Source organism: Anolis sagrei, chromosome 3 (genome assembly GCF_037176765.1).
Source record: "Anolis sagrei isolate rAnoSag1 chromosome 3, rAnoSag1.mat, whole genome shotgun sequence".
Classification (NCBI taxonomy): domain Eukaryota; kingdom Metazoa; phylum Chordata; class Lepidosauria; order Squamata; family Dactyloidae; genus Anolis; species Anolis sagrei.
In genome coordinates, this window is record NC_090023.1 from 267394819 (window position 1) to 267404835 (window position 10017).

The following is a 10017-nucleotide window of genomic DNA, read 5'->3' on the forward strand; positions in this document are numbered from 1 at the left end:
AGGATGCTTGCTCCGTCCTCCTCCCTGTGGCTTCCTCTCACATATGTATACATGGCTATTATATCTCCTCTCAGCCTTCTCTTCTTCAGGCTAAACATGCCCAGCTCCTTAAGCCGCTCCTCATAGGGCTTGTTCTCCAGACCCTTGATCATTTTAGTCTCCCTCCTCTGGACACATTCCACCTTGTCAATATCTCTCTTGAATTGTGGTGCCCAGAATTGGACACAATATTCCAGGTGTGGTCTAACCAAAGCAGAATAGAGCATGGGGAGCATGACTTCCCTAGATCTAGACACTATGCTCCTCTTGATGCAGGCCAAAATCCCATTGGCTTTTTTTGCTGCCACATCACATTGTTGGCTCATGTTTAACTTCTTGTCCACGAGGACTCCAAGATCTTTTCACACGTACTGCTCTCGTGCCAGGCGTCCCCCATTTTATATCTTTGCATTTCGTTTTTCCTGCCAAAGTGGAGTATCTTGCATTTGTCCCTGTTGAACTTCATTTTGTTAATTTTGGCCCTTCATCTCTCTAATCTGTCAAGATCGTTTTGAATCCTGCTCCTGTCCTCTGGAGTATTGGCTATCCCTCCCAATTTGGTCCCGTCTGCAAACTTGATGATCCTGACTTCTAGCCCTTCATCCAAGTCATTAATAAAGATGTTGAACAGGACCGGGCCCAGGATGGATTATGACCTAGAAAGCTCTATACAGTTCCGGCCCAGCTGACTTGTCCGAACGCATCCATCCCTACGTCCCACCTCGTAATCTAAGATCATCCGGGAAGGCCCTGCTCTCGCTCCCGTCGACAGCACAGATGCGCCTTGTAGCCCGAGGATGATGGTCCTCCAAGTGTAGTGTTTTGGCGGTGAGTTCGTATGTAGCTGTGGAGGCCTATTCTTGTTCCGCATGCTCTCCCGCGGTGAGGACATTGGTTTCCAGCTGAAACGTGATCCTTATCAGGGTTGGCTTGGCACACCTTCTTCCTCTTGGCACATTTCTCCCTTTTGCCCTCCATTCGTGCCTCTTTGAATTCTGCAGCACTGCTGGTCACAGCTGACCTCCAGTTAGAATGCTCAAAGGCCAGGGCTTCCCGATTCTTGGAATCTATGCCACAGTTTTTAAGGTGTGTTTTAAGCCCATCTTTGAATCTCCTTTCCTACCCACCAACATTTCATTTCCCGTTCTTAAGTTGGGAGTAGAGTAACAACTTTCGGAGATGGTGATCGGGCATTCGGACAATGTGGCCAGTCCAGCGGAGTTGGTGGCATAGGAGCATCGCTTCCATGCTGGTGGATTATGTAATTATGTAATGATAATAGTAGTAGTAGTAGTTTTTTAACTTTTTATTTATTGTAGCTTTAACATATTCAGTGTTTAAACATTCTTATCTTATGTATTGTCGAAGGCTTTCATGGCTGGAATCACTAGGTTCTTGTAGGTTTTTTCGGGCTATATGGCCATGTTCTAGAGGCATTTCTCCTGACGTTTCGCCTGCATCTATGGTAAGCATCCTCAGAGTAGTGAGGTCTGTTGGAAGTAGGAAAAATGGGTTTATATATCTGTGGAATGACCAGGGTGGGGCAAAGGACTCTTGTCTGCTGGAGTTAGGTGTGAATGGGTTGTTGTAGGTTTTTCCGGGCTATAGGGCCATGTTCTAGAGGCATTTCTCCTGACGTTTCGCCTGCATCTATGGTAAGCATCCTCAGAGGTAGTGAGGTCTGTTGGAAGTAGGAAAAATGGGTTTATATATCTGTGGAATGACCAGGGTGGGGCAAAGGACTCTTGTCTGCTGGAATTAGGTGTGAATGGGTTGTTGTAGGTTTTTCCGGGCTATATGGCCATGTTCTAGAGGCATTTCTCCTGACGTTTCGCCTGCATCTATGGTAAGCATCCTCAGAGGTAGTGAGGTCTGTTGGAAGTAGGAAAAATGGGTTTATATATCTGTGGAATGACTAGGGTGGGGCAAAGGACTCTTGTCTGCTGGAGTTAGGTGTGAATGGGTTGTTGTAGGTTTTTCCGGGCTATAGGGCCATGTTCTAGAGGCATTTCTCCTGACGTTTCGCCTGCATCTATGGCAAGCATCCTCAGAGGTAGTGAGGTCTGTTGGAAATAGGAAAATGGGTTTATATATCCGTGGAATGACTGGGGTGGGGCAAAGAGCTCTCTGCTGAAGATAGGTGTGAATGTTTCAGCTGATCACCTTCATTAGCATTTGAAGGCCTGGCTGAGCCTGGGAAAATGTTCTGTTGAGAGGTGTTAAGATGTGCCTGGTTGTTTCCTCTCTGCTGTTTTGCTGTTGTAATTTTAGAGTTTTTTAATTCTTATCTTAGCACTTCCCATTAACAAATTGTGCAGAACATGTATGTCTTGATACCTACAATATTTCATCCTCCTGCTTCCATATTGTCCAATCACCCAGTGCTGACCCTTCACCCCAGACCAGCCAATTACAATACTTATTTCCAAAAATCAGTTGTTTCTATTACAGGTTTGGTCCCCTTACCTTCTATACAAGTAGTAGTAGTGATAGTAGTAGTAGTAGTAACATTTTAAAATGGAGTTGAAAAGTGTCACTATCTGAACCACTGACTGGATGATGGGAGATGTAATCCGAGACATCCGAAAGGCACCAAGTTGAAATTTTTTCTCTTAAGGTGCATTCATCTACATTATATAATTAATGCAGTTTGATGCCACTTTAACTTCTGTGGCATCATGGCATTTGTAGTTTGATGAGCCCCTTCTTGAGAAGGCTAAAGACCTTGCAAAACTACAGCTCCTGGGATTCCATAGCATTGAGCCATTGAGCCATGTCAAATTGCATTAATTCCACAATGTGGGTGCAATCTGAGATAATGCATCGCTGGAAGGATTTGGAAGCTAGCAACAGCCTACATAAATACTGAATATTGATTATATCTTAAATACTTCTGGAGCGATATAGACATCAAACCGGTTTCCCCTTGGCTCAGAGATAAAAGGCATCCTGGCCTGCCAGGGCTTGTGGCTTCTGCCATTTTTGCAATTGTTCAAAGTGGACGTACGCTTTTGTCCCTTGCAAGTTTATTTAAGCAAACAGATGGCTTCTCTTGCAAACACTTGCAAACCCAGCCATCGGCCTGACCCTTGGGCTTCTTGAGGTTGACAAACTCCAAAGCCTTTTGCTTTATGAATTGCGACGTGGGCCGGGGCTTTGAAGAGATGGATGGTTAGGATAGTTTCTCACAGACGCCTGGGATAAAGTACGATGATTTCCCGGAAAACAATTTTGTTTTTCAGAAGGGAAAAAGCCAATGACCTACTCGAACTGCAGAAAAGAGAAGAGTGGCCTCTCTGGACGAGAAAAGGATGCTGGAGAAACCAAAAGGGCTCACAGCAAGAGGGAAATGAAATTAAAAAGACTTTCAACTAGGGCTAGGTTCTTGTTAATGTCTCGTGCATGTCTATACTGTGGAATAAATGCAGTCTGACAACATTTTAACTGCCAGGTGGCAATGCTATGGAATCCTAGCAGGTTTTGGCTTGCATCAATAGGAGTCTAGTGTCTAGATCCAGGGAAGTCATGCTCCACATGCTCTATTCGGCCTTGGTCAGACCACACCTGGAATACTGTATCCAATTCTGGGCACCACCATTGAAGAGAGATGTTGACAAGCTGGAATGTGCCCAGAGGAGGGCGACTAAAATGATCAAGGGTCTGGAGAACAAGCCCTATGAGGAGCGGCTTAAGGAGCTGGGCATGTTTAGCCTGAAGAAGAGAAGGCTGAGAAGAGATATGATAGCCATGTATAAATATGTGAGAGGAAGCCACAGGGAGGAGGGAGCAAGCTTGTTTACTGCTTCCCTGGAGACTAGGATGCAATGGAGCAATGGCTTCAAACTACAAGAGAGGAGATTCCATCTGAACATTAGGAAGAACTTCCTGATTGTGAGAGCCGTTCAGCAGTGGAACTCTCTGCCCCGGAGTGTGGTGGAGGCTCCTTCTTTGGAAGCTTTGAAACAGAGGCTGGATGGCCACCTGTCAGGGGTGATTTGAATGCAATATTCCTGCTTCTTGGCAGAATGGGGTTGGACTGGATGGCCCAGGAGGTCTCTTCCAACTCTTGGATTCTATGATTCTATGAGCCCTGCCACATGCACCATGGAGGACCTTCTTGCAGCAACACCAGAGGCACTCCAAGTGGCCAGATACTGGTCAAAGGACATCTAATCAACTACTAAGCTTGCAAACTTTGTGCTTTGTTTGTTTGTTTGTTAAAAAAAATTCAATACAACTGTTTGGTTTGCTCCTGACACGATAAATAAATAAAATACCTATTTTGTGCTTCATTTCCCCTGTCGACGAGAGTGAGAGCAGGGCCTTCCCGGATGATCTTAGATTACGAGGTGGGACGTAGGGATGGATGCGTTCGGACAAGTCAGCTGGACCAGAACCGTATAGAGCTTTCTAGGTCATAATCCATCCTGGGCCCGGTCCTGTTCAACATCTTTATTAATGACTTGGATGAAGGGCTAGAAGGCAGGATCATCAAGTTTGCAGACGGGACCAAATTGGGAGGGATAGCCAAGACTCCAGAGGACAGGAGCAGGATTCAAAACCATCTTGACAGATTAGAGAGATGATTGGCCAAAACTAACAAAATGAAGTTCAACAGGGACAAATGCAAGATACTCCACTTAGGCAGAAAAAATGAAATGCAAAGATACAGAATGGGGGACAATGAGGCCTGGCTCGAGAGCAGGACGTGTGAAAAAGATCTTGGAGTCCTCGTGGACAACAAATTGAACATGAGCCCAACAATGTGATGTGGTGGCAAAAAAGGCCAATGGGATTTTGGCCTGCATCAATAGGAGCCCAGTGTCTAGATCCAGAGAAGTCATGCTCCCCATGCTCTATTCTGCTTTGGTTAGACCACGTCTGGAATATTGTGTCCAATTCTGGGCACCACAATTCAAGAGAGATATTGACAAGCTGGAATGTGTCCAGAGGAGGGAGACTAAAATGATCAAGGATCTGGAGAACAAGCCCTATGAGGAGCGGCTTAAGGAGCTGGGCATGTTTAGCCTGAAGAAGAGAAGGCTGAGAGGAGATATGATAGCCATGTATAAATATGTGAGAGGAAGCCACAGGGAGGAGGGAGCAAGCTTGTTTTCTGCTTCCCTGGAGACTAGGACGCAATGGAGCAATGGCTTCAAACTACAAGAGAGGAGATTCCATCTGAACATTAGGAAGAACTTCCTGATTGTGAGAGCCGTTCAGCAGTGGAACTCTCTGCCCCGGAGTGTGGTGGAGGCTCCTTCTTTGGAAGCTTTGAAACAGAGGCTGGATGGCCACCTGTCAGGGGTGATTTGAATGCAATATTCCTGCTTCTTGGCAGAATGGGGTTGGACTGGATGGCCCAGGAGGTGTCTTCCAACTCTTGGATTCTATGATTCTATAAGCCCTGCCACATGCACCATGGAGGACCTTCTTGCAGCAACACCAGAGGCACTCCAAGTGGCCAGATACTGGTCAAAGGACATCTAATCAACTACTAAGCTTGCAAACTTTGTGCTTTGTTTGTTTGTTTGTTAAAAAAATTCAATACAACTGTTTGGTTTGCTCCTGACACGATAAACAAATAAAATACCTATTTTGTGCTTCATTTCCCCTACTGCATTCTCTACTCTTTTATCCCCAAAGTGAAGTAGTTCTGCCTTTTGATGTCACCTCTATGCACTGACTCTGCCATCTTCTTTTTACAACAGAGTAAATTCTTTAAAAAGGATAATACAGTATCCTTTCACATATTTAAACATTATTGAAGGAACTAGCGGAAGTCATTTCGGAACCATTGGCAACCATCTTTGAGAGTTCTTGGAGAACGGGAGAAGTTCCAGCAGATTGGAGGAGGGCCAATGTGGTCCCAATCTTCAAGAAGGGAAAAAAGGACGACCCAAACAACTACCGTCCGGTCAGCCTCACGTCGATACCGGGCAAGATTCTGGAAAAGATTGTTAAGGAAGCGGTCTGCAAACACTTAGAAACAAATGCAGTCATTGCTAATAGTCAACATGGATTTATCAAAAACAAGTCATGCCAGACTAATCTGATCTCTTTCTTCGATAGAGCTACAAGCTGGGTAGATGCGGGGAATGCCGTGGATGTGGCGTGTCAGGATTTCAGGAAGGCCTTCTTTGACAAGGTCCCCCATGACCTTCTGGCAAGGAAACTAGTCCAATGTGGGCTAGGCAAAACTACGGTGAGGTGGATCAGTAATTGGTTAAGTGGACGAACCCAGAGGGTGATTCTCCCCAAGACTTCCTCTTCATCCTGAAAAGAAGTGACGAGTGGAGTGCCATCAGCAGGGTTCCGTCCTGGGCCTGGTCCTGCTCAGGATCTTCATTCATGGCTTAGATGAAGGGTTAGAAGGCATGATAATCAAGTTTGCAGACGACACCAAATAGGAGGGATAATACCCCAGAGGACAGGAGCAGAATTCAAAATGATCTTGACAGATTAGAGAGATGATGGGCCAAAACTAACACAATGAAGTTCAACAGGGACAAATGCAAGATACTCCACTTAGGCAGGAAAAATGAAATGCAAAAATACAGAATGGGGGAACAATGCCTGGCTCGAGAGCAGTACGTGTGAAAAAGATCTTGGAGTCTTCGTGGACAACAAGTTAAACATGAGCCAACAATGTGATGTGGCAGCAAAAAAGCCAATGGGATTTTGGCCTGCATCAATAGGAGCATAGTGTCTAGATCTAGGGAAGTCATGCTCCCCATGCTCTATTCTGCCTTGGTCAGACCACACCTGGAATATTGCGTCCAATTCTGGGCACCACAATTCAAGAGAGATATTGACAAGCTGGAATGTGTCCAGAGGAGGGCGACTAAAATGATCAAGGTTCTGGAGAACAAGCCCTATGAGGAGCGGATTGAGGAGCTGGGCATGTTTAGCTTGAAGAAGAGAAGGCTGAGAGGAGATATGATAGCCATGTATAAATATGTGAGAGGAAGCCACAGGGAGGAGGAAGCAAGCTTGTTTTCTGCTTCCCTGGAGTCTGGGATGCGGAACAATGGCTTCAAACTACAAGAAAGGAGATTCCATCTGAACATTGGGAAGAACTTCCTGACTGTGAGAGCCGTTCAGCAGTGGAACTTTCTGCCCCGGAGGGAGTGTGGTAGAGGCTCCTTCTTTGGAAGCTTTTAAACAGAGGCTGGATGGCCATCTGTCAGGGGTGCTTTGAATGCAATATTCCTGCTTCTTGGCAGGGGGTTGGACTGGATGGCCCATGAGGTCTCTTCCAACTCTTTGATTCCATGATTCTATGCCTGTCATTACCCCTCTTGAACTTTTCTTCCAGCTTGTCAATATCATGCACCATTGTGCATGTGGCAGGGCTCATAGAATCATAGAATCCAAGAGTTGGAAGAGACCTCATGGGCCATCCAGTCCAACCCCATTCTGCCAAGAAGCAGGAATATTGCATTCAAATCACCCCTGACAGATGGCCATCCAGCCTCTGTTTAAAAGCTTCCAAAGAAGGAGCCTCCACCATATCCTCCTTGACTAGGATAATGCTTCAGCCAGAAGTCCAGGTAAGAAAAACAGGACTCCAGATTATGCAAAACCATGTGATGCCCGAAAAAACCTACAACAACTTTTGGATTGTCTTTGCATCTCTGGATTAATGCTGTCTTGGATTGCTTTTATTATTTGTGGGGACTTTGCTTTGTGTTACTGCTTTTTATGGACTTTTTGGAACCTTCTTATTTTCTTACAAGCATTTATTTCTTCTGACTATTTACTATTTATTGTTTCTTCACTCTTCGTGTGGTGTGTTTTAAAGTCGGAGGGCTTCTTCCTGACCTGGAGTGCCTCAGGGCGCATCTCAACTATTGAATGGACGCACTTTAATTAAAAGCCACAGATTGTCGCTTTCTTGTAGAAACACATTTGGCGCCTAGCAATGTCATAAATGTGTCATCACTGCTGTGTTTACAATCCAGGTGTTTCTCTATGGACACCTTCAGATGGAACATAAATCTACAAGTGCTCTATTTGTTTTATATTTCGCTCCCTAATTTATTGCAGCTTCTTTTTCTTTATTTCCTGCTGAAAACCAGCCTGAAACAAATGCCTCTTTTTAGCAGAAAGCTCCAAGGCTTTCGGCAAGATGTTCTGCAGTTGCCAATATCTTTTTTGGTTGCTAAAATCTGCTTTGTGTGTTCTGTTCTCTGTATTTAAGTTTCGGAATGAGCAGGAATTACCATTAGACAGGATAAGTTCTTTGTGCTTATTTTGCTCCTTGGCTTAGTTTATTCACCCACTCGGCCAGAGGGGGATTGGCCGAGTGGGTGAAGGTGGTGGTTAAAGCCTCCCTCCGGGAAGGCAATATTCCAGCCAGCTTAAAGCAAGCTGTAATAAAACCGCTGTTGAAAAAACCATCACTGGACCCCACTCAATTCGTCAACTTTCGGCCTGTTTCCAATCTCCCCTTTTTGGGCAAAGTCCTGGAACGTGTGGTGGCCTCACAACTCCAGGCATTCTTGGTAGACACGGATTATCTGGATCCGGCACAGTCTGGCTTTAGGCCGGGGCATGGTACTGAGACAGCCTTGGTCGCCTTAGTGGATGATCTGCGTCGGGAGCTCGACAGGGGGAGTGTGTCCCTGTTGGTGCTGCTGGACCTCTCAGCGGCCTTCGATACCATCGACCACGGTATCCTTCTGAGACGCCTCGCAGGAATGGGTCTTGGAGGGACTGTTCTGCAGTGGCTCCGCTCATTCCTCGAGGATCGGTCTCAGAAGGTGTTACTGGGAGACTCCTGTTCAACCCCACAACCTTTGTCTTGTGGGGTTCCTCAGGGTTCAATATTGTCTCCCATGTTGTTCAACATCTACATGAAGCCGCTGGGCGAGATCATCCGGAGTTTCGGAGTGCGATGTCATCTGTACGCGGATGATGTCCAACTCTGTCACTCCTTCCCACCTGCTACTAAGGAGGCTGTCGAGGTCCTGAACCGGTGCTTGGCCGCTGTGACGGTCTGGATGGGGGCGAACAAATTGAAATTGAATCCAGACAAGACAGAGGTACTCCTGGTCAGTCGTAAGGCCGAACAGGGTATAGGGTTACAGCCTGTGTTGGATGGGGTCGCACTCCCCCTGAAGACGCAGGTTCGCAGTTTGGGTGTGATCCTGGACTCATCGCTGAGCCTGGAGCCCCAGGTTTCGGCGGTGACCAGGGGAGCATTCGCACAGTTAAAACTCGTGCGCCAACTGCGCCCGTACCTTGGGAAGTCTGACTTGGCCACGGTAGTCCACGCTCTGGTCACATCCCGTTTGGACTACTGCAACGCTCTCTACGTGGGGTTGCCTTTGAAGACGGCCCGGAAGCTCCAACTAGTCCAACGCTCGGCAGCCATGATACTAACGGGAGCGGAGCGCAGGGAGCATACAACTCCTCTGCTGCACCAGCTCCACTGGCTGCCGATCTGCTACCGGGCTCAATTCAAAGTGCTGGCGTTGGCCTTTAAAGCCCTAAACGGTTCTGGCCCAACTTACCTATCCGAACGTATCTCGGCCTATCAGCCCACCAGGACCCTAAGATCTTCTGGGGAGGCCCTGCTTTCTATCCCGCCTGCTTCACAGGTGCGGCTGGCGGGTACGAGAGACAGGGCCTTTTCTGTGGTGGCCCCGCGGCTATGGAACGCCCTGCCCTTGGAGGTAAGATCAGCCCCTTCATTGATGATATTCCGAAGAAGATTGAAGACCTGGATGTTCAGGCAGGCATTTGGTTAACTCAGTGCAACGAATGGTAATTGACTAAAGGACTGGCAATATGGACGACGGACTGGATCACGTTTTTAATTAAGAGTTGAACTGGATTGGTATTGATGTATGAACTGTGTTTTATGCTTTTTATGCTTTTAACTGTATACTGTTGATTGTGTTGAGTCGCCGGCTAGGCTGAGAAACGGCGGTATATAAATATAGCAAATAAATAAATAAATAAATAAATAAA